Source organism: Cavia porcellus, unplaced genomic scaffold (genome assembly GCF_034190915.1).
Source record: "Cavia porcellus strain 051 isolate PalLab524CR breed Dunkin Hartley unplaced genomic scaffold, mCavPor4.1 scaffold_16, whole genome shotgun sequence".
NCBI classification, from domain to species: Eukaryota; Metazoa; Chordata; class Mammalia; order Rodentia; family Caviidae; genus Cavia; species Cavia porcellus.
This window is the reverse complement of record NW_026947499.1, coordinates 46,151,016-46,176,265: the sequence shown is the minus strand read 5'-3', so window position 1 is coordinate 46,176,265 and position 25,250 is coordinate 46,151,016.

The window sequence follows — 25,250 nt, the reverse complement described above, 5'->3', positions numbered from 1 at the left end:
CTTTATATTCATTTATTCACTGATTTCATATATTTCTGTTGGCACCTATTATATGTAGCCACTCAACTTGATCAATCTCAAGCAACACTTGACATAAAATGGATTATTTGGATATTGTCATTCTGGCCATTTCTAGTAAGGCATGATTAACAGAAGAAAACTTTTAATGTGAACACTAAATGAAGATTCGTGACATAAGAAATGTATATTTAGTCTTTGTTCCTGGTGCTTGGCACAGTTTCTACAACTCTCGCCATCTCTGGAGGAATAAGAGTGGGTTTGGAATGCTAATGATTGATGGTTGGGAGCTTCTAGGTAACTTCAGGATGGGGATAGACTGGGTGTGGTGGCACATGCCCATAATCTCACGGTTCCCAGAGGCTGAGGCAGGAGGATCACTACTTATAATAAACTGATGATAATAAGCAAAGAATATTTATTCCTGGAGGGGCTGGGGATTTAGCTCAGCGGCATAAGCGCCTGCCTTGAAAGCAGGCAGTCGTGAGTTCGATCCCTGGTACCGATAAAAAGGAAAAAGACAAAAAAAAAAAAAAAGAATATTCCTGGCTTCTGTGAGTCATTTTAGCAAATTATCAAATACAGAGTGGGGGAGCTGTGGGAACCTCCAACTTTGCAGCAAAGTGGGGACAGCACGTGGGTACTATGAGCATTGGGTACCTGGAACTGGCATCTGACTTGGGGGCATCTTGTGGGGCTGAAATTCTATGCCTGCAGGCTCTGAGGCTAACTCTGGGTTGCTAGGGGCAGAAATGAATTGACCTGAATGATGTCAGACTTGGAAGAGTGCTAGGGCCTGGAAAACACAAACTCGAAGCCTAGAAAGGAACCCAAGATATGACTGTCCCTCCATGCCTGTGAGGGTGGGATTTGGTCCTCTCTCTCAAAACACACCAAAATCCAGGGATGCTCAGGCCTTCAGGTAAAATGCTTCGGTATTTGCCCATAGCCTCTGCATGTCTTCTGTATCCTTTCAATTGTTTGTAGATTATGTAGAATACCTAATACAATGTAAACATGGTGTGAATAGCTTTCATGCTGTATAACTTAAGGAATAATCAGTTCAGTTCAGATGCAATTTCCTTCCTGAATATTTTCAACCCATGCTTGGTTGAATCTGCATGTGTAGACAGATACAGCCCTGGAAGCTATAGAAGGATAGCCAGATGCTATTTAAAATGGGGTGGTGACTGTCAGTCAGTTTACTGTTTTTTGTCTTCTCTCTCTCTCTCTCCAGTACCAGGGACTGAATTTAGGGCCTCCAGTGTGCTTAGCAAGCACCCTATCATTGTGCCATATTCCAAGTTATTTCTGTTTTAAATTTTGAAGCAGGGTCTAACTTACCCAGGTTGGCCTTGATCTTGGGATTCTCCTGCTTCACCTGAGTCGCTTGGATACAAGTGTGTGCTACGACATGTGACTGCCAGCCTACTATTTTTTTTTTCAGCCTACTATTTTTTGCAAGAGAATTAAGGCCCCCATTCACACAATCTTCTCAATTTTCAAAACATGTGATACTTGTGAAATTTGACAAGAATTTTCCAGTTTGGGGATGTGCATAAATATGTCAGTGGTGTTACTGAGAATCCGTGGAAGCTTTACAAGGTAGGGCGTGGTGGGAAGTTTTCAGGTCATGGGGCGCTGGCCCTTGAAGCGGGTACTGAGATCCTGCAGTCTTCTTCTTTGCACGCTGTCCATTCAGTAAGAACTTTGCTCCATCCTGCAGGGTGTGGTGCCTCACCACAGGCCCCAAAGCAGTGGGCCAATAGGCCATGGACTGGACCCTCTGAACCACAGTCCCAAGTCATTATTTTCCCTTAATAAGTTGATCACCTCAGGTATTTGTCACAGTGATGGAAAGACACACACACACCTGCTGGGCAGCGTTTCTGTTAATGAGCACACTAAGTACACTGTACGGGATATATTTCTGCTTTTCACGTCAATGTCACCTAATCTCCACAGCTGAAAAGAATGTATCATGGCAAACAAGCATACCTGGGTTGAGGGAATGTTATTCTATCCAGGTTTTCACTAACGAGATAACAAGTAGACATAGCTTTACCCTACAATTTCATTTTGATGTCAATTCCTGAAAGCCATCCCTAAATGATATGTACATTGTTCTAATCTTCATAATTTAAAATATCATTGGAGGACCAGAGAGGATAGGATCTTAATGGCTTTTTCTAGTCTCTTAGAAAAATTAAATTAGAAAAAAGAGAAAAATTAAATTGAGGTGGTGCTGGGGAGAGCAGACAGTACATGTAAGTAACAGTTTAATATTGCCCTGACTAATGAAATGGAGATCAAAAGGGGTTTTTTTGGTATTGTTTATTTTTTTAGACAGTGGGTACGGTGAGCGCTTGGCCTCTAACCTTTTTCAGGGTGACTGCCTTAGTTACTTTTCTAATTTCTGATACAAAATACTTGACACCCAAAGTTAAAGGGGGAAAGGTTTGTTTAGCTCACAGTTTGTAGAGGTTTCAATGCACTGTGGCTGACGTCACGGCTGGGTGGCACACGACAGAGGGGCAACCATCTGTGGCAGCAGAAGACAGCAGCATCAACAAGAAGGCAGAAGACACGCCTCTCTGTGTCCCTTTTACTGTATCTAGTCTACCGGGATGAGGGCGGTGCCCATCCATCAGGGGGCTGAGCTATCACCCACCTTAACCCCAGCACCCTTTCCCCCAGCCTTCACCATGAATCAATCACACCTCTAGATTTAGCCACCTCTGAGGAAGGAAACCGTAGGACCACATGAGGCTTTGTGCGGACATCTGGACACAAACTGTAACAGTGATGATGTGTGTCTGGCTAACGGGACGGTTGAGTACAAGGTAAGAAAGAGGGAGAGGACGGGAGCAACTTTTTGTCTGCTGATTTACAGTGCTGGGGAGAAGACCCGGGGCCCTGCACAGGTAGGGCAAGTGCTCTCTGCTGGGCGACGCTCCAATCCAGTGCTTTTTTTAAACAAAGGGGAGCCAGGGTGACCGCTGGCTTCCTCTCACCAGGGACTCCGGCCTCTCTCAGCGTCTTTCAGGGACGTGCAAGTGCCCAGCTCCAAGCTTATAGCTCCAGCACGGAAGGTGAATAAAAGGAGAGAAGGTCTCATGAGAAGTGGAGGCTTGGGGCTTTGCCCACTGGCTGGGCAGCAGCGTGCTAGATTAGAAAAGTCACCGCCGAGACCTGCATCCAGGGAGTAGTGTGTGCTACTGGGAAAAAGGGGAATTAGCCTCACAGCAGAAGTCACCAAGCCCAGAGTCCATGAGCTGGAGGAAAAGCAAGCTGAAGCCATGAGTAGAGGGTGGAGAATGTGTGAGGCATGTGGGTGCTGGGCCCCATAGCAGAGCTGCAGGGTGAAGGGGTGGTGGGGAGGAGGCTCAAAGGGAGGCACGGAGGGGTGAGAGGAACATAGAAGTTGTAAAGGACGGTCTCATCCTTCCCCACCACTGTTTCCACCAACGGAGATTCTTGTGTCACAATTTGGTGAGAAACTTTGAGGGGAACATTCAGCGCCCTAACCTCTAAATAAATCTAGCTAAGCAAATGCACCTGGAACATGGATAATTAAAAATAGGGGAAATATGTAATTTAGAGGCCAGTGAGTATGGGACTGAGATTTCGGATAGATCTGAGATCTGTCCTGGCTCTGTCACTCACTAGCTGCATAGTGATCATAGACACATTACTTAACCTCTCTTATAAAATGAAGATACTAATAAAATTGACTTGGCTAGGTTGCAGTGAGAATTAAATGAGGCTAATTGGATGTGGTGGCTCATGCCAGTAATGCCAGTACTGGGGAGGCTGAGGCAGGAGGATAATTGAGTTTGAGAAGAGCCTGGGCTACATAGTGAGTTCAAGACCCGCCTGGACTACATAAGGAGACTGTGTCTCCAAAAAACCCCAAAAATTAAATTAACAAAAGATAAGACTATTCATGTAGAGTGCTTAGTACAGATTCTGGTACAGGAAGTCCCTGAGACATGGAGATTGGTCTGCTTCTGGGTGGCCTTGATGACATCATTTATCTCTCAGGGCTCTCGGGGTTGGTATGGGAGGAAGTGAAAGCAGGATGGAAAATTACCTTGAAAAGTTAAAGATGCACTTATGCGTGGCAGATGTGCGTGGCAGATGTTTAAAAAAAGATTGGAGGATACATAACAAATAGCAGAAGGGCTTTGGCATGTTATGTTAAAAGGCAGAGGGGCTGGAGCTCCCAGGATAGACAGAAGCTAAGAGCTCATTCCTGATCAGTGTGCTATCCCTACTCCATCTCTGTCCATTTTCGGTTGCTGTAACAAAATGCCTGAGGCTGGGTACTTGAAGGGAAGAGAGGTTTATTTAGCCCACAGTTCTGTTGCTGTTGTTTTCAGTTAGTTTTGTTTTTTTAATTCCTGAGCCAAGATCTTGCTGTCAGTGCAGGCTGGTCTTGAACTTATGATCCTCGTGCCTCAGTCTCCTGAGTGCTAGAAGTGTGCTACCATGCCTGGTGCTAGCCTGTGGTTTGGGGGGCAAAAAGTCCAAGATCTGGTGGCTCATTTGTTCAAACTCTAGTGAAAACCCTCCAGCTGCTTCACAGTGAGACTGAAACAGAATGGGAATCGGTCACATGCAGAAAGGGGCTGAGCTCGTGGGGGTGGCCCTGCTTTCTGATAGCCCACTCCTGTGAGAAATATTCACACCACTGCTGGAGACCCGCATTAGTCCTCCTGAGGGCAGTGCCTCTACAGCCCAATTACTCTGCACTAAGCCTCACCTTTTAAAGGTGCCACCACTTCAACACGCCACCCAGGGCACAAAATGTTCTTCACATTGAGCTTTGGAGGAGACACTCAAACCATGTCCAAATGAGAGCAGAGCCCCCAGGGCCTTGATTCTTGGAAATAGTGTGGGATATTGTAGCTAATACTGTCAGTTGCTTAGCTGGTAGTTATTTTTTCTTTCGTTCCTCATGAACCAAATCCTGGTTTCCTGGAGACACTCAGCAGCCCTCTCCTTTGGTCACTGAGTGGGAAGGGAGAGTCTTCAACATTTCAGGCTAATCACAAAACACTCACTCTTTTTGCAGTGATTGGTTCAGATATAGGCATGGACACCATCCTGGCCAATGAGGAGGAGCCTGGAGTGGAGATGGGGCTGTAAAAGTTTCTTCAACTTATAAATGGATATAAAGAAGGAGCATGTCCTCTTTTCTTGTGCTGGCCTCAGGATATTACCTTAATATGTGATGCCTGGAGCTGTGGCAGTCATCTGAGGTCCTTGATAATATTGTTGAGCCACTAGGACCTATCCTCTTCTTCTAACTTAGGCATCTTATTATATGATTGTTTTGTATAGTGATGTTGTGTTCTGCAATGTTGTTAAGCTCATTTATTTGTACTAGTAGTTATTTGTAGATCTGAGGCTTATCTGTGTAAATAATCACATCATCTGTGGATGGACGCAATTTTACACCTTTCCAATGTTTCTGCTTTTATTTCTTTCTCCTGCCTTATTGCAATGGCTAGATCAACCAGCAACATGTTGAACAAAGTGATGAAAAAAACATTCTTCTGGCGATCTCATCTGTTTTGTGGGGTTACAGTTTGATCATTGTGTAAGTCAGGTGAGCTAGATTTTCTGAAAGTTTAAGTGCTTTCAGCTAAAACCATTCTAATGACAGCATTATTAAAGGAAAGACTGATCCTGGAAGACTTGATTGTCTCCAGGTTGGGGTAGTGGAGGATGCAGTTAAAATGACAACATCTCAAGTCACTTCGAGCTGCAGACCTGCCTTTAAAACCCTGTTGCTTTTCTCCTAAGAGGCCGCTGGGGCTTGCTGTGCTGAGAACTGGTGCTCAAAGTGGGATGACCTAGTGAGTATGGTAGTCTATGGCTGCATCCCTCACAGACCAGGAAAGTACTTTTCTTGCCGCAGCTCTCTGACACCCGCATTCCAGTCTCCCAGCAAGAAACCCAGAATTCATTGAGCTCACCACTGCCAATTACCCACTGAGGATATGATTCCAAAGCAAGGTAAAGGTCACTGGGACTCAGCTGGGATTTGCCTTTCTCCATGCAAAAGGGATGAAAGTTGGAAATGGCTTGGTAAAAAGTAAACAACATCTCAGGTGTTCACAGAATGGTTCTTCTCTATTTATGAACTCTCTCTCTCTCTCTCTCTCTCTCTCTCTCTCTCTCTCTTTTACTTGAACATAAAACAAATGTTAAGAGACTCTTCTTTTTCACACTGGAACCCAACATCACTGTCAAAGCACCTAAAAGCCAGATGTGTTTTAGCAGGAGCTTTGGACGTGCTCGACTGCCATCTGCTTCCATGAAGAGCCCCAGCCAGACAGGCTGCCAGAGTCCCTCTGGGCAGCCCCTTGGAAGCTCGGCCAAAGCGTAGCAATGCCGACTATGATGGATGCAGGGAACTTAGTTTTGATCTGCTGAGGCCACTTACAGACCCCCGAGGCTCTGGGTCCCCTGTGTCAAAAGCCACAAGGTAGAAGCTGCAGGTCTGCCTGGGACAAATTGTCTTTTTCCAAAGACTTCACATTGTTTTTTTCAGGTAAAGTGTTTTAAAATATTGCTGAACATCATGCTTTTGTTTTGTTTTAGTTCAGCCTTACATTTTGGAAGTGGGGTGTTTAAAATTTTATATTTAAAGACACTAAAGATACAGCTCTGTCCTCTTCACAAAAATTTAAATGTGCAATACAAGATTGCTGACTATAGCTTGCTTTGCCATTCTCTTTGATTACGTGCCATGAATCGCTGAGAAATTATCAGAATCTGAATCCGAGCGGCGCCTTGATGATTCTTCCCACGGCTGGTAACACAGCCCGCAGTGGTGCTGTCACAGTGGTCACAGGCTTTGACGCTGGCCTTGGACCTGAACCCAGGCGAGTTCTCCCTGGCTGAGTTTTCTTCTTTTCTTTAATTTTTTTCCTTTTTTCTCCCTCCCTCCTTCCTTCCTTCCTTTCTTCTTCCCTTGTGCTGCTGAGGCCTGAACCCACGGCTGCACTGTGCAACATCCCTGGCCCCTTTTATTTTTTACTTTGAGGCAGGGTCTCCCTAATTCACCAAGTTTCCCTGGCTGGGCTCAAACTTGTGATCCTCCTGCCTCTGCCACCCAAAGCACTGGCATCACAGGGGTGCACCCCCCTGCCTGGCTCCGAGTTTTCTTGTTTCTGCTGTTGTTCATGCACAAAATTGCAGGCTCTGAAACCTGCTCTCAAAACAGAGGGCACTGTCCCCTTGGCTCAAATATCACTTTGACCAGCAATATTCTTAGAATGAAATAATACTTTTTTTCCTTTTAAAATTACTTATTTTTATTAGTACAGTGCAAAACAATGATTCCATTCTTGTGGGGAGTTGTATATGTACATAACATAATGTAACTCTTTTCATGTTCCTTTGTTATTAAACCCTTAAACTACTCACTATCAGTCTAAAATAGTTCAGAACTCTAGGGTGAATAAATGGATGAGTAGAAAAACTTTTTAAAAACGTGATAGTAAAAGTGGGCAAGAGGCTGAGGCAGGAGGATTGGCATGAATTTGGGGCCAGTCTGAGCTACATGGTAAAACTATGTCTCAAAAAAAAAAAAGTGGTAAGATACATTCATATAGCAAAACCAGGCATGGCAGCTCATGCTTGTAATCCCAGCACTAGGGAGGCCGAAGCAGGAGGAATGTTGCAAGTTTGAGACCAGCTTGGGCTACAAAGGGAGCTCAATACCAGTCTGAACTGTCTAGTCAGATCCTGTCTCAAAATGAAAAAAAAAAAAAAAAAAAAAAAAGGAAAAAATACACATAGCAAAAAAATGTGAATGCCACTGAACTGTATCTTTTAAAATAGTTAGTTTTCTGCTATGTGAATATTACAGAGAGAGAGAGAGAGAGCCTTAAAATTCACTGTTTTGACCATTTTGAAATGCACAAGTCAGGGGCACTGAATACGATGTTGTACAGCCGCATCTCTATCAAGTCTCACATTTTTTCTTTGGAGACAGGGTGTCACCCTGTAATTCAGGCTGGCCTTAAACTCACTATTATAGCCCAGGCTCGCTTTGAACTTATGGCAGTCCTCGTGCCTCAGCCTCTCAAATGCTGAGATTATGGGTATGTGCCACCATGCCAAGACCAAGCCCCAGAACAGTCATCCCCCCAAATGGGAACATGTTTCCATCAAACAATTGCTTTCCTCCCTCCTCTTCTCCACCCCTCATCTGCTCACTTGCTTTTTGCTTCTACATCTGATTATTTTGGATATTTTGCATAAGTGGGATCAGACAATATGCAGCCTTCTGTGACTAACTTATTTCACTCAGCATGTTCTCTGTCCCACTCGGTATTGTGGTAGTACTGCATTTGTTCTGGTGGATGAGTAATATTCCTCTGTATGGATGTATCTCATTTTGTTTATCCACTCATCAGTTAATGGGTAATGAGCTGTTTCTACCTTTTGGCTATGAACATTCGTGTATAAATTGTTTAAACACCTCTTAGGGGTTGGGTATGGTGGCACACGCCTCTAAACCCAAGGCAGGAGAATTGCAGGTTTGAGTCCAGCCTTGTCAAATTAATGACTTAGTGAGACTGTGTCAAAAAATAAACAGGGCTTGAGAGTGTAGCTCACTGCAAAGGACCTGGGTTCAACGCCCCAGTACTGCAAACAGGCAAACAAACAAGCAAACGGTATCTACCTGTTTCTGCATCATTGGGCAGGAATAATAATTCTATGTCCAGCTTTCTGAGGGTGACCACGCCATGGTGCTTGCATCGTTTTGCATTCCTGCTTGCTAAGTGTGGGGCTTCAGTTTCCCCACATCTTCACCAACACTTGTTCTTAAAAAGAAAAGGCCATTCCAGTGGGTAAGAGATAGTTTGCTCCCAATTTCTAGAAGGACTAGTGCTTTTGGTACTAGTCTTGACCTGGGCACAGTGGTTTATTTCTATAATCCCAGATTCTCGGGAGGCTGAGTCAGGAGGATTGCTTGAGTGCAGCAGTGTTCAAGGTCAGCTTGGACAGCGCAGTGAGACATTGTCTCAGAAATAATCTTGAGTATTTTGGGTTTAGTGTATCAATTAGGATTCTTTTGGTTACTCTGTTAATCACTTTCCTATTACTGTAGCAAATATCTGAGAGGTACAAAGACAAAAAGGATTGTTTTGATTCGCAGTTTCAGTGGGTTCAGTCTGTGATTAGTTGGCCTCATGACTTGTGGGATGTGACAAGGCAGCGTACCATAGTTGAGAGGGTGTGACAGAGCAAACTGCTCATGCCATGGAAGCCAGAAGCCAACGGAGAGAGAAAGGGGTAAAGCTCCAGTACCCCTCAAGGGCGCTCCTTCAGTGACCTCAAGACCTCTCCCTTATATTTTCTTCTTCCCCCGCCCTCCATCCCCAGCACCATGGGCTGGCGATCAAGCCTTTAACATGTGAGCTCTTGGAGGACATTTAAGATCCAAACTATAGCAGCTGCAAATAACAGAAAACTGATTTAAACCAGTTAATCAACAAAAGCCAGCTTCAGAGGGCCTTCAGGTATGATTTGATCAGGAATCCATTTCTCTGCAATTCTTTTTCTGACATTAGTTTTCTCTATCAATTGGGTTCTTCCTCAAGTTGGCTTTCTTTAAGATTTTAAGACAGCTGTCAGCAACAAACAGGGCTATATGCGTCTTTCTTCACATCTAAAGAGATGAGTCACTGCCCCTAATTGGTGAATAACAATCTTGACTCCGTGATTGGCCAATCCTTTTGCCTTGGGTCACTGTGCTGATTAACTTTTGTTAGGCCCATGATATGTGAACCAACCCAGGGTAAGTTTGATGAAAATACTCAGATAAGGCTGAACTCATCATATCTTACTCTTTGAGTTGTAATTATGTCACTCCCTCAGTGTATGACTTCTAGACAAGTAGGTTGGGGAAGTGGATGTAACCACTCTTCCTGCTTGATCTGTTGAATACGATTCATTAAAAGGAGTCCACTGGGCAAAATCTTCCTGCCCGTCTAATGTAGTTGACATCAAGGCTGAAGTGGACATACAGTCTCTCTGTTATAATGATTCCAGATAACATTGTGAGTATTTAGTGTGCACTGGAGGCTTTTTTTTCTTTCTGTCTTTATGTGACAGGGTTTCACTGTGTAGCCCAGACTGGCCTTGCACTTACTTTGTAGCCCAGGCTGGCTCCAAACTCGCATTGATCCCCCTGCCTCAGCCTCCCAAGTGCTGAGATTACAGGTGTGCACCACCACACCTGGTCCCTGGTGTCTTAAACCCTTCATATACTTTAACAGAAATAAATGTGTATATTATTAGTATCCTGACTTTACAGATTAAGTCTCTAAGGTCAATTAACAAATTTGGAAGACTACAGCTTTGAACCAAGACCGGACACACATACACACACACACATACTTTTTTGAGGCTGAGTCTGACAACTCAGTGAGGTTGAAGCAAGATCCATGGGCCCCTGGTCAGGTACAGGACATGGTTTCTTCCCCGTGTGGAGGTCAGAGTAAAACATGTGGTCTCATCACCTGCCAGGTCGTGACTGTAAGCAAGTTACTGTGGCTCTGTACCTCTGTCTCCCCATTTGTCAAATGGCAGTGATACATAGTATTTACTTCCTGGGGATGACATAGAAAATAAATCATTTGTGTTCATGGTAATAACCATGTAAGTCTTTGTGTTGCTTGTGTGTGTGTGTGTGTGTGAGAGAGAGAGAGAGAGAGAGAGAAAGAGAGAGAGAGAGAGAGAGAGAGAGAGAGAGAGAGAGAGAGACAGAGATGCTGGGGGTTGAACCCAGGGGCTCACACGTGCTCAGCAAGTGCTCTACCACTGAGCTATGTCCTCCGCCTCAGTCTGTGAAAAAGAACACTTTTCTCTCGCTGCTTACCTTTCTAGGGATGTTTGGCACCCACTGTCCATCCCTTGGCCCAGTGCAGGTTGCTCTCCAAGCGGCAGCTGTTTGGGGATCAGGCTCTTAGCACCTGGCAGGCTGCGTTCTTCTGGGCCAGGCAGTGGGCCAGGCCCTGCTGGCCTGCTGCCCCTGGATATGTGACCCTCAGCTGGGAGACAGACACCAAAGATGCCGGGAAATTAGTTTAGCTCCATCTGCGGGTGTGTGGTGACTCAGAGGCAGCCAGCCGGCAGGGCTCAGGGTCTAGGTTTGAATGAGATTGATGTGGTGGTGAATACAAAGCAGGTCCAAGGGCGGGAGGCCGGGCTGCAGCAGCGGGGACCTGGGTTGGCAGAGCCGCCTCAGCTCTCACCATGCTGGCCGTGAAGCCAGGGGTGTTCGGGAGGAGCTGTGGGGCTGAGGAAGCCTACAGTGGATTGAACCACTGCGGATGGTACCCAGTCCTTGGCACTTATTCTGTGACCTCGGAGAAGTAGCTTAACTTCTCTGAGTCCTCCTCTCCTCACCATTCAGATGGATATAATAATAGTAACTGGGGTTGCTATGAGGAAGCAGGACAAGTAAAAAATCTGTTCAGATTTCAGTGTTCAGTATACCTGAGGGATGAGTAACACTGGTCTCATCACCTGCCAGGTCGTGACTTCCCTTCCCTTCCCTTCCCCTCCCCCTTCTTCTCTTCTGTCCTTAAACATCCCCATCTTTCAAACTCCTAAAAATTACCATGTGAGAGCACTCTCCTAAAGTTCTGAAGAGGAAAAGAATGATTGGCAGGCAGTGCGCGTGGCGGGAGGATGCTGTGTGTATGAGAGGTGGGGAGGGTTCTGGCCTCTGCTGGCCACCGGCCACTCCCAGCTGTGTGACCACAGTGCTGAATATGGCTCCGCCCTGCTATGGGGAGAGCAGCCACCCTTCCTCCTGCAGTGGGTGTGAGGTGAAACTTGGCAACAGTACATGGTCGGGGGCAGAGTGCTTTGGGAGGGGAACCAGACCTGCACCCCTTTGTGTGCACCCCCTTGTGAGGGCACCTGGGAATGAGGGAATCATTATGCCCCTCAGTAGGTTTTGTTATATGGCAAAAGTGAAAGAATTTGCAGATGTATGTGGTACAATAAAAATAGAGTTTGTGTTTAAAGTTTTAAAAATTATTACAGTAGGGGCTGAGGATTTAGCGCAATGGCATAAGCGCCTGTCTTGCAAGCAGGCAGTCGTGAGTTTGGTCCCTGGTACCAAGAAAAAAAAAATTATTACAGTAAAATGCATAGTATCAGGCTGAGGCAGGAAGATCGTTGCAAGTTTGAAATAAACCTGGGCTACAAAGTGAGCTCAAGGCCAGCCTGAACTGCATGACAAGATCCTGTCTCAAAAAGAAAAGGAAAGAAAACAAAAGAAAAAAGGCATATTATCATCACCCCCTCCATAGTCGCCCTCATTTTGAGCACACTTAATCCATCAGGCTTGCCACTTTCTGAAGCAGCTCCGAAAGTCCACTTTCCTGAGTGTCTTTCGTTGCACTGTTGTGTCGTCACGCATCAATTCAAAATGCTTACTTACCTTTGGATTAGGCCCAGCCCACCCGACATAGCTGTCCCTGTGGTTAATTTAAAATCGACTAATTGGAGACCTTAATTACAAGAGAAGATTGAAAGCTATAGCCGATGTTGAAATTTATAAATGTATTACAGCACAAGATACAATGCCATTAATCTACCTCAGAATAAACCCTCTCTTTGAACACACTCATCCCACCCTTCTTGCTCTTTCTGAAGCAGTTCTGAAAGTCCTCTTTTGTGTCTTTACAAGGTGTGACCAAATATGCAATGAATGTTGCTGTGCCATCCAACAGAAAGGCAGGCTCATAAAAACATACAGCGTGTCCTCATACACTGTATTCACCAGATGTGGTACCATGTGACTTCCGGCTCTACTCCAAAGTCAAAATGACCATGAAAGCATGGCATTTTGACCTCTGGATCTAGAGGTCAGAGGCAAAGGGAATCATTGCATCAAGCACTCTATCAATCACCAATAGAGCTTAGGAGAGGGTGCCAAACCTCAGAGGAGACCACAGTCCCTACTGACCCCCGGATGTCAGCCAACTAAGACACTGAGTAGGTAACTGAACTGAGCTGTGCCTGGTCTTTGGGCAGAGAGAATCCAGGAGATGATAATTTTGTGTTGATTTAAGTCACTTGATTCATGGTGATTCATCCTGTGGCGTAGAATATATTTTTTAAAAAATTTTATTTAAGGAGAAAAAAGAAAAAAAAACAGAAAAAGGGTACAAGTTATACAGAATTTCAGAAAAAATAAACAGTAGGAAATCACTAGTTAATTACATATTGTCATCTTAGAAATAGTTGTTCAAGTTACAAAATTAAAGCATATAGAGGGGACTTTCAAACAGTGAGACTGAAAGCAGTTTTGTTCAATAATCCAACAAAACTCAGTCATATGGTTATCTATCTTATACATTTAAATATATATGCAGTTATATCTTTTAGAGAACTTTCTTTTCCTTTCTTTTGTACAATAACAATTACACATTTTGGGTTTTATTACTCCTACAGTTCTTATTACTTTCTTTTTTTTTTTTGAAGAAAGTAAAACCAAATGTGACATACCAGGACAGAGTCAGTCAAAAGGATGGGCATAATACATAATGTAAAAACAAAATACAAGGTGATCAACAATGGTTACCATAATGCCTCTTGTTATCTTAAAAAGAATTGCCTATATCATCAGTTATAATAAAATTGAACAAAACAGTAAAGAATAAGACCAATAAAACCAAAACATTGGAGACATTAGCGGACTTCAAAAGAAGATAATAGTCAACCAGAATGGGTGTCACAATGGATCTTACTGTCTTTATAGTTGTTGCCTATACATTCGAACTTGGTACTATCTAGCATAACAGAATTGAGGAAAATCAGTCAAAACAAGATGGTGAGAGCAACACAGAGTTTCAAATCAAGTTAACAGGAAATCAAAGTGGGTTACTATAATATATCCTGCTATTTTTTATTTATTTTTCCCTTTTAATAAAGGTTAAAAATGAAAAAGTAGATAATAAAAAGGAGATTGAGATAAAAAAGAGGGCATAACAACAAAACAGTGCAGGTCAAAACATAGCCATTTAAGCAAAATAGTGTTTCACCACAAGATAATCTCGACATAATAGTAGTTACCATAGTGTCTCTTCCCTTAAAATCTTTGGGTATAACTTCGTATACTGTAGCATCAAACATATCAAGACAATGTAAAACCATTCAAGAGAATGACAGTGAGAATATTAATACATAAATATTGGCAAGTATTATCCCCACAACAGGATATTAGGAAAAAGCAGAGCCAGATCAATGTCAAAATAAGCCATTTGCAACTTATTACTAAAAGCAGCTCTATCTGGTATCATCTGTTTAGAAAGGTGCTTCTCTCTGGGATTCTTCTCCAAGATGCATAAATTTAATTATGAAAAATCTTCAGGCAAACCCAAGTTCTCGGACATTCTACAAAATAATCAACCCTGGTAAGGCTTATAGATCAGGAAAGGATTGTAAGGACCTCATAGTTTGATTCGATACTTAAGAGGTAGGAACACTGTGCCACACAGGGCCCCCAGGATTGGTCAAGAGTCAGAGCGAGGGAGTGGGAAACACAGGCACAAGCCTTCACTGTGGCTTCCACTGGAAGGAATGGGGGAAACTGTGCCAGCAGCTTAGGGTTAGCTGGTTTGGATGGGCTCAGCAGGTGCTGGCCTTAGCCGTTGTCCTTAGCTGTTGGCTAATACCTGGCTATGGGGTAATTAGAAAGAATTGGTGTTTCAGCACTGTAAACTCTTCATAAGGGAGATGCCCAGAGGGTTGCTCTGGGAGAGGTTACCTGTCAAATGAAGGGCACACGCCACTCTACCTCAGAACTGGCTAGTGCAGAGATGAGCAGTTCCCGCCAAAGTCCACTGGCCCCCAGAGATCAGAACATCAACAATATGGAAAACAGAAAGACATAATGAATACAGCCAGTACTTCTCAAGATTGTCTGTCATGAAACAAGGAAAGAAAGAGCAACTTTCACAGGCCAAGGGAGGTTTAAGCACAAGTGATAGCTAAACGTGGTCTGGGACCTGGTTCGAATTTTAGAGTACGAAAAAAGATGTTCGTAGAAAAACTGGTGCAAGACCGAATAAAGCCTGTTGTTTTGTTAACGGCACTGCAGTGATATCAGTTATTAGTTTTGATATTGATACTGTGGCCAGGGCAAGTGGGGTAAGGGTGTACAGGAATTTGTGCTATTTTTACAATTCTTCTAAGTTTATTTCAAAACTAAATTGATAAAAGGAGTAAATGAAACTAGAAAATTTAGTGCTTACTCATGTCTGGATTATGCTAGGCACTTTATATGTTTTATTTAATAGTCTCAGCAATCCTGTGAGGTCTCTCAGTGATATTTGCCCGTGTTATATAAGAATTGTTTAAAAATAGCACAAAGGTCTGGGACGTGTGCAAGCCCTGGGTTCCATCCCCAGCACCGTGCACACACATGCACACCACACAAAATCATTACCTATGAACTACAAAAATATAAATCACAAGACAATACCCCTGTATTTTCTCACAGTTGTGCAGATCAGAAGATTCCTGGCAGGCTTGGCTGTGTTCACTAGTCAGGGTCTCACAAGTCTGAGGTCAAAAAAGCACAATGGCCGGGTTTTTCCACTTCTGAGTCAGAAAAGTCAGTCCTAGAGCCCCGACACTCAGCCACCACTCACACTGCCTCAACCCAGAGAGGAAGCCTTGGGTTCCTGTCCAAAGAGCGAAGCAAGAGCCTTGGTGCAATTTGATGCCATCAACAAGAAGGCAGGAGGCTCTGAATGAGGGCATGGTCTTGTCTCAGACCATAGCCCATCCCCGAAGTGTCCAGCACCCCAGACTTCTGAGACCAGAGGCCTTGTATTTTCAAGTGGAACTTTGCCAAGTTTCTTTTCTTCTCTTCATCTGGCATCCTAAATTCTGATTAAGATGTCAACTGCTAAATAATCTTCAAGTTTACAGAACCCAAAGCTCTGGTGACCTTTAGATAACATCAGAATGTGTAATGCTTCTCATTCTTTAATTCTGCACCCTAAATCATGGTATGCTAAATTCTGTGATATTTAGCCTATTGAAAATAATGTTTGTAACTTGCTGCAGGAGGTGTAGGCTGATGGATGTCTGGGTTGGGGGAAGGAGATATGAGCCCTGATGACTAAGATCCTGCTCAATATGTGGTTTTCCTGATCATCGACCCTCTTCTCTCCTTTTTCCTCTCCTGTAAAAGCCCTTTGTGCCCTGAGCTCCTGAGGATTGAGCTTTGAGGACAGAAGCATTTCTGTCTTAGTCACTTGATTTGTTGTGGAGACTCAGTACTTGACATACACAACTTAAAAGAGGAGAGATTTATTTTGGCTCCCAGTTTCAGAAGTTTTAGGCTATAGCCAACAGGCTCAAATGCAGAGATGGCATGGTACAGGGCCTGCTGTAGAAGAAAGCTGCTCACATCATGGTGGCCAAGAAGCAGAGACAGACAGGGAAGCTGTAGAGGGAGATGCACTGTGCCAGATGACACCCCCTGTGATTCACTTCTTCCCAGCAGGCCCCACTTTCCAACAGCACACTCAGCCCTTGAGCTCACCAGTGGATGAATCCTTCAGTGAATATATCCCATGATCCAATTAATTACCTTCCAGAAGTCCCAGCTCTGAACACACGGGGCTTTGAGGGTGCATAACAGATCTAAAGTATAACACCTTCCATCTTCTCAGGGCTGGGGCTTGAATAAGTCTGCCTTCCTTCCCATCAGTTCTAATCTCTTGAGTATTCACTTTCAAGTCACAAGCCGCAGAACCTGGGTCTCATTATTCTGTACAGAATCACAGCTCCCTGACTCTGTGAGTTTCTGCCTAAGGCATTCTCTAGCCACAGGAGCTAGGTAAATGATCTCACAAGGCAGGCTGGAAATGCTTGAGACTTTATGTCCTGGAAGGCAGCTTCAGGCACTGACAGATGGGAGTTATGTGTGAATACCAGCTCCGCCATCTCTTAGACAAGCAATGCGTGATCTCTCAAGTCCCTAACTGACTGGGTAATAGTTGCCCTATTCCAGATACTTTCTTTCCTTGTCTCTCTTCCCCATGTCCTGCCAAGCCTTCTTAGGATCACCCCTTAAGCCCTTTGCAGCAAACCTGTGTCAATGGTTTTCTATAGAGAGTCCTTCCCAGGCCTCATGGCAGTCCAGGAAGTTCGTATTTGTAGCCCCCAAAGTCATTGAAAAGTTACTGAAATTCTAGTGAGTTAATTCCAATTACTACTTCCAGTGGCAACCCACAACAAGAATAGAGACACAAAGGCATATTTATGGTTGTCGAGAGCCAAAGGGGTCCCCAGCTAGGGTGATAGTTAACTGGAACAAAGGCTTTTACCCAGGGCTGAACGTGGGTTTTATTATTTGTAAGGAAGGGAGTGGCTCAAGGATGAGTGACTGTGAGAATGGCCAGAAGTACATGAGTGCTGTGAGCTGGGCAAGATAGGAGGCCTGAGATCACCTCTGCAGTATGCAGAGAGAAGGGTGTGCAGAAAGAGCAACCTGTATAACACAATTTGAGGTAGTATCTAATGTTTTAGAGTCAGTGCTTCAGCTCTGATGTATAATCTTTTACACCCCAGAAAGTCATAGCCTCTTATCTTGAGTCTCCATCCCAGCTGACAACATGAAGCCTGGCTGTCCTTCCTGCCCAGCAGGGAAACACAGACCTGTCACTTTGCTTCAAAGACTGCACATCAGCGCCGGCCAGGCTGATTTGCCTTGCTTACATGGTAGGGATAAGGAAAAGTCTTAGCCAGCTCTGTACATATCAGTACATGGAAATAGGGTCAGGTTTAGCCAAAATGGAGATATTTGTTCTTCTTTCAAAGAGGGTCATCCAGGAGGCCCTCCATAGTTTTCTTCTATTGAGTATGCCCCTTTTCTCCCCAAAGGCAGCCTTCCCACACTTTCGGTCCATGCAGCTTGGAGTAGGGAACTCCAGGGATTGGGAAGTCTCCTCTATTACTCTCCTCAGTTGTTTTGTTTTGTTTTGAGGCAAAGTCTGGCTGTGTAGTTCAGGTTGACCTTGAACTTAACTTTGTATCTCAGGCTGGCCTGGAACTTGTAGCAGTCCTCTTACCGAAGTCTCCTGAGTGCTGGAATTACAAGCATGTGCCACCACATCTGGCCTCTTACAATTTTCTGGCCCCAGCAGTTGATTCAAGGATGGGCTGTCATTCAAGTTAGGGCAACAGAAATCAAGTGGAAGGCCCTTGTTAGAGAAGCCATCTTTGCATCGGTGTTACAGGCAGTTGAGTTATTTAGAAATATTATAGGCAGTCAGACAGAGCTGGGCCCTCAAAGGAGCCAGAGCAGAAGTTCAGATACCTTGCAGTTTTGACAGAGACAAACACGTCCTGCTATGGGTCAGATCTCAAGACAGAAGGCAAAGCAAATATTATCATATCCTAAGGATCATAGTCCAAATAATTCTCTATCATCCTGAGGAAGTCAGGAATCAACATCCAGTCCCCTATAGGAGTCACTGCTGTTAAGCATGCCCGCTAACGTGTGACTTGCTTGCCCATTTGTCCCTGATTTAATCAATTTTAGCTGAGTAATTAATCTTATTGGTTGATCATAGTTCTGGCCTATCTTATATTCACTTTGTGAGTTCTCATTTTTCTCTACCTTTGACCCATCTAACCTCATGATTTTACTCTATAAAAGTCCCTAGAAAAGACAGAGTCCCTGACAACCCACTCTAGACCCCTTCTGTCTCTCTCTCAGACAGAAGCTTTCTTTCTCTTAAGAAATATATTCCACTCTTAACCTCTATTGTTCCTAAAACTCATTCTTTGATTTTAGAGAACATGAATTTGTACTGGACATATAGGTAAAGAGCTTTATTCCCCAATATCATTGGGGTCGATTAATTCCATGAAGATTTGCTTCGAGATTGCCAGTGGACCTTGGCCCGGCAGGTAATAGGGAAGACTTGTTTGGGACTGAAGCCAGCACAGAAGAATGCAGGGCTCAGAGATGGGGTGAGGCTGCTTCCGGGTCACGACTGAGCCTATAGGTCACATGATGATTTAGGTGTGGCAAAGCCAACAGATCAAGATATGACTGCCATTGAAGAGACAGCTTGTTCTACTCACAGATCCCAAGAGTATGTGGCACATCCCAAGGGCCCACACAGGGACGCACAAGGTGTGTCTGGGGGAAGAGGGAGGGAAGACAGGGCAGGAGCCTTTAGTGCAGTTTCTGCAGGAAGGAAATGGGTAAGTCAGGATAAGCAGGCTTAAAATTGTCTAATTGGAAATATTTCAGTGGACTCTGAGGTCTACGGGATGTCCCTGGTTGTTTGACATGTGGCCTTGCAGTGACTGTGGTAAATCTGTTTGTCAATTCCTGTAGGGTAAGAATCCAAAAAGGAGGTGGTTAGATGACGATGTGCATCTGAAAGCACAACCTGGGAGGGGCAGAAGTTGACAAGGGAGACCAAAGGCTAAGGCAATGAGATGCAGGCACATTATGAGGTTGTCTGGAACAGTGAGTGTTCAACATATGCACACAGGCCAGATGTTAAAGCAGGAACACGGCCAAAACAGTCCCTGGATCCAGCCGTTCTTTGATTTTTGGATGTCAGTTATGTGAGCCAATTCCCTGCTCTTTTGCAGAAGCCAGTTTAAATGTTGTTGCTTGCAAACTGAAAGCATCACACAGCTATTAAAGGCAGAGTTGGGAATAAGAAGCCAGATATCTTAATATCCAGGCCAGTATTTCTTATTCAGACTGCTGAAAGTGTTCATCTAGGTCCCAAACATATGCCACGTGTCCCCCCACCTGCAAGAAACAGTATGGATGACTCAGTGCACATCATGAAGGCATCTGGGTAATCGGCCACATCTTCCCATTGCTGCTGGATGCAAGGACAAAAGAACTGTAGTGTGATCAGCTGAAACTGCAAATCCATCGTTGGAGGCTGAGCACCTAGTTCTTCGTTCTGTTCTCACCGGCATAACAGATTACATTCCAGAATGTGTACCTGTTCTATATTCAGGACATTGTTTTTGTGCACAAAGAGATCACTTGAGGCCCTGTAAGCAAAGACTAATGGAGCTGAGTCAAAGTCTGGAAATTTGATGAACCAACATAGTCTGATGTAAATGACTTGTGGGCAGATACTAACAAAGTAAATGCCATGGGGGATTGTAATGATACTGCAATTTGAATTGCTTTTCTGTCTTTTAGGATCTCCTGTCACAACTCAGCTTTTCTGGGAGATATTTCCAAAACATGGCAGAAGAAAAACCCAGGAGAAAGAGGAGATCTTTATACTGTGTTAGCTATCATGAAGATCTGTCTGATTGCCAAAAAGAAGCCTCAAAATAATAATGGCTTTAGCAAACTGAGTTATGATTTCTCTCTGGTGTGAAGGCTGCTAGCTTTGCAGCTCAGTCTGTGACATCATCAAGGATACGGGCTTTTTCTAGCTTATTTCTTTGCCAACCCCATGAATGCTGTGCCCATTGCAAGTTCCAAGACAGTGCACTCCTGTGTCCACCTTCCAGACATCGGGCAGAGGGAGAGGAGGAAAGGGGAACAAACCTCCTAAGGACACAGCACAGAAGTTGCTCATGTTCCACTAGACAGAACTTTATCATCTGGCCAAATGGAGTAATATCTGCCTTTATCTAGGTGGGACTGTGTCCAGCTAAAAATCAGAAGTTGGTTCCTATGGAATAGTACTTCTTAACCTTGGCACTCTTGGTATTTTGAACAAGATAAATATTGTGTGTGTGTTTGTGGCTGCTCGTAGTAGGATGTTTAACAGTACCCCTGGCCTTTACTAATGGCGTCCTTTCTCTAAGATGTAATACATATATAGACACTGCCTGATATCCCTTTGAAGTAAACATTGCTTCTGGCTGACAACTATTCACTTAGAAGGGGATATAAGATATCGGGAGGCAACTAGCTCACTCTGCCAGATCCTAAGAATTCTTCTCTTTCCTCCCCACAATAGAAGAAGGTGGTATTTATGAATACTAACTTGGAAGCCAAGTGGGCCTGAATTTAAACTCTACCTCTGCTGTGTATAAACTTCAGTTTTCTTCTCCAGATAACTGTTTGGGTTCCTAGGTACACTGAAATGATATGAGGTAGTGTAGCCTGCTTGCCTAGTATGCATGAGGATCTGGGTTCAATCTGCAGTACCAAATAGACTAGAAAAGACCAGAAGAGACTAGCATAGACTAAAGTGAAAGGAGAGGGTAGCTGAGGTTAATCACTGTCTGACTGCAGAACAAAAGAATTTGTCTCTCACATGGAAAAAGCCTGGTGGCAGGTGTTCAAGACTGATATACAGGACCCTTTCTAGAACTCTGATCAGTGACTTCTATTTCTGTTTCATTGGCCAGAATTATCTCTGAAAGGGAGCCTGGGAAAGGTAGTTTAAAGCCAGGTATAGCACGTATTCCATCATAATCCAAGTTCTTTTATGGAAGGAATATGTGGCGCTATTTCATAGGTAATTGGAAGTTTCTGACTCACTTTCATAAGGGAGGATCAGTGGGTGACTGAAGAAGAAGGAGTTAGGCAGGGAGGATGAGAGAGAAAAAGAGAAAGTGAGAAAGAAGAGAGAAATCATTGTTGAGTTTAGTTCTAAAACAAAGTATCACACTTAGGAGGGGTTTGAGTTCAATCTTAGATATTGGGTAGGATTTTGACACACGTCATGTCAATTAGGGTTTTTTGTTTGTTTTGTTCTTTTTTTTTTTTTTTTTTTTTTTTGAGGCAGGATCTTTTGCTATGTAGTTCAGACTGGCTTTGGACTCACTCTGTAGCCCAGGCTGGCCTTGAACTTGCAGCAATCCTGCAGGCTCAGCCTCTTGAGGCTGGGATTATAAGCACACACTACCATGCCTAGCATGGTTCTTCAATTGTAGCATTCTAGCTAACTCTAGAAAAGAAGGAATTTGTTGGAAAGGCAAAAGGAAATCTGAAGACTTACTTTTAACAGGTGGTGATAGGAAGAAGAAGATTTTTGGGCGGAATTAATTAAGAATTTGCCAGTGAAAACCTTTTGGTGTTAGTCATGGTGTATTCCTCTTCTCGAGATCCTAAGTCCCAGAAACAAATGTCCAGCGGATCTCACTTGGACCACGTGACTGGAGAGGACAACACAAAATCTGTGACTAGTAAGGAAAAGAAATTCTTTAGAGGAACGCAGGAGGCTGCATTGTACAAGGAGAGAATGAAAGCTCATAGGATGATGTCGCCTAGAAGGGGCCGTGAGAAGAGAGTTGCTGCACACAGAGAAGGGCAGGAATGAAGGCACAAGCACTGGAGAGTAAGTGACATGGCAAAGGCCACCCAGCTGACAACTAACCAGTGAAGAGGAAGGCTGAATTCAGATTCCAGAGACCTTTGATTACTCACTGAAACAGCTTTTTATCCTCAGGCAGGCCATGAGGAGCTATTGCAGGTTTTTGCATAATAAGGTTAAGCAATCAGGTCTGACCTGTGCATAGAGAGGGTTCACTGTCCTTCAAGGGTGTGAAGGTAAGGGTGTCTCTGGGTATCTAAGACACTGACCTTAGAGACTCAGACGTTCCTCACCAGCTCTCTCCCTTTCCTTCACCTTCCTCTCACTCTCCTTTTACCCTCTCTCTCCTGTCAGCATCATTTTTCCAGTTCCTCCTCTCAACCCACATCTGTCCGCTTCACCCTGCTGAGTACCCCTCCTATCCCTAATTGAAAAGCTCAGAGGAGCCTTCTGATTGGCTTAGCTTAGGTCAGGTGACACTCCAACACACCCCATGGGGCCAAGCAGTGGATCAGAAAGAGTAGCTCCCATTTAAGTCCTAAGTTAAAGTAGCACAAAGCAACGCTTTCTAGATGGAGCACGCATGCTGGAGATAAACCAGTAGGTGGCTACTCCCCATCTCCCCTACTGGGAATTGTACCCAGGGCCTTCTCACTGAATACATCTTCAGCTCTTTTCATTGTTTGTTTTGAAACAGGCTCTTGCTAAGTTCTCCAGGCTGCATTCAAACTTGAGATCCTCCTACCTAAAGCTCCCAGTGTTGGAATTATAGACCCATGCCACTGAGCTGGTAAGTGCTCTGAGGGAAGGTACAGAGGTCCAGGTGCAGAAGAATCCAGATTCCAATCTCTATTGTAACAGCTCAGCCCATGCACTAACGTGGAGTATCTGCTCCTTTTTTTCTCCTTTGAGTCCTATCCTCCTTCCTGCTGCCTATGTTCTCTCTCAATTTAGACAAAAGACAAAATAACAGACATTTTGGGCTTCTGATTAATTTATTAAGCACAAGTTACTTACAAAGCCTGGAGAGCTCCTCTGATGGGAGCTACCAGTGTGACATCTGCGAGACAGAGGTGGCCCCCAGCCACTGGCCAAGAGGGCACCACATCAGTCCCTGATGGGGAGAGGGATGTTCTCTTCACAATCCCCAGTCTTCACAGGGGGCGGGGCTGTGACTCAGCAATCATCAGAGGAGGCTGCCTGTCATTTCTCCAATGAAGCCATCTGTCTCCTAATTTCCCTAGAATTCTTAAATTTGTCAATAATAATAATAGCTACCATTAATTGAAAGCTACCTGGATGATAGAATCTGCATATGCATTCCCTTTCACCTTTACAACATTCCTATGCAGTAACAACAGCCTTCCTTCCTTCTTTCTTTGCTTCCTTCCTTCCTTCCTTCCTTCCTTCCTTCCTTCCTTCCTTCCTCCCTTCCCTCTCTTCCTCCATTCCTTTCTCTCTCTTTCCTGCTGGGGCTCAAACACAGTGCTTTGCACATGATTGGCAAGTGCTCTCCTGCTAAACCACACCCTCCTCTGCATCCTTTTTAGATGAGATGTTGCTGAGTTGCTCAGTCAGGCTAGCTTTGAACTCTCCATTCCTTCATAAATTACCAGGGAGTCCCAAAGCACAGATGCTCAGATCACAGTCCTCTTTACTGGCAGATACAAAATTACCAGGTCAATCACCACTGAACACATCCAGAAAGAAACTGTCAGATCACCTTCCAGGAAGCTGTGGGAATCAATGCCTCCAGTATGTGTATGAGCACGTGCATTTCACATCTCCAATGCTAGATGTTTTCCTTTACCTTTGTTCCTGCCTGAAGAGTGAACCGTGGTATGTCCTGATGACTTGAGTTCCTTTATCTTACTATGGAGTCAGAGCATCAGTTCATATGGTTGCTGGCCATTTGTATTTTCTGTGAGACCCTTTTGAGCAGAGAGGCTGTCTCCAGCACCAATGATGCCCTTGGCACACGTTCCATGTTCTTGACTCTCTGTGCTCCCAGTGCCTACCACAGGAAATGGACATGGCTGGTGTTCATTTGTGTCTGTTGAGGGTACTGAGTCTCTTTAGAGTCAGCAATGGTCTTGCTAGCTCATTCCCTGTGGCTGGAAACTCTCCAGCTTTAGAAATCATACAAAACAAATTGCAAAAAGTGACTGGAATAAATATTTGCACATTTCAGAGCCATGGTGGCTTTGATTGTTAAGCTGAGTTGTCTTGCTGAGGGGTAAGTATCTGAGATTGACAGATCACAGGCTGTGGAGGTCTTGGTGGGTTGGACCCGCTGTGTGATTTGGCAAGGCTGCCCAAAAAGACTCATTTGGAAGCGACAGAGTGAGTTGTCCAAGTATACTGCACGAAGTGCTGCCTCATGGGGCATGTTTAGCAGGTGACTTGCTGTGTGAATCAGAGGCTTCTCAGCTGCAAGGAATCAGAGGCACCAGCATCAACTTGCCCTGAGTGCTAGCCAGTCTATCTCAACCTGCATCCTTTATGGCAGCTACATAGGCCTTCAAATTATCTACAAGTCCCCCAGCCAGCTCCTGGACACTGGCCCTGACCTGGCCCACATCATTCCTCCCAGCCCATCACTACCATTTCAGTTTCTGCATTTTAGGAATAGTTGTTCCCATTTTCTGGGATAGAAGCATAAATTTTGAAATCAGAGAGCACTGCACAATCACACTCTGAGAACTGAGTATGGTACCTGGTACATAAGAATGACTCAATAAACATTTTTAAAATAAATAACTCCTGGTTGCTCCAGGGTGGTGCTTAGATAGTGGCATCAAACTCATTGTGGAACTTATTGGATGTGCAAAATCTCAAGCTCAAACAAACTCTGCGTGGTGTAAATGTCCCCCCGATGTTTCGTGTGCATATCAGAGTTTGAGGAGC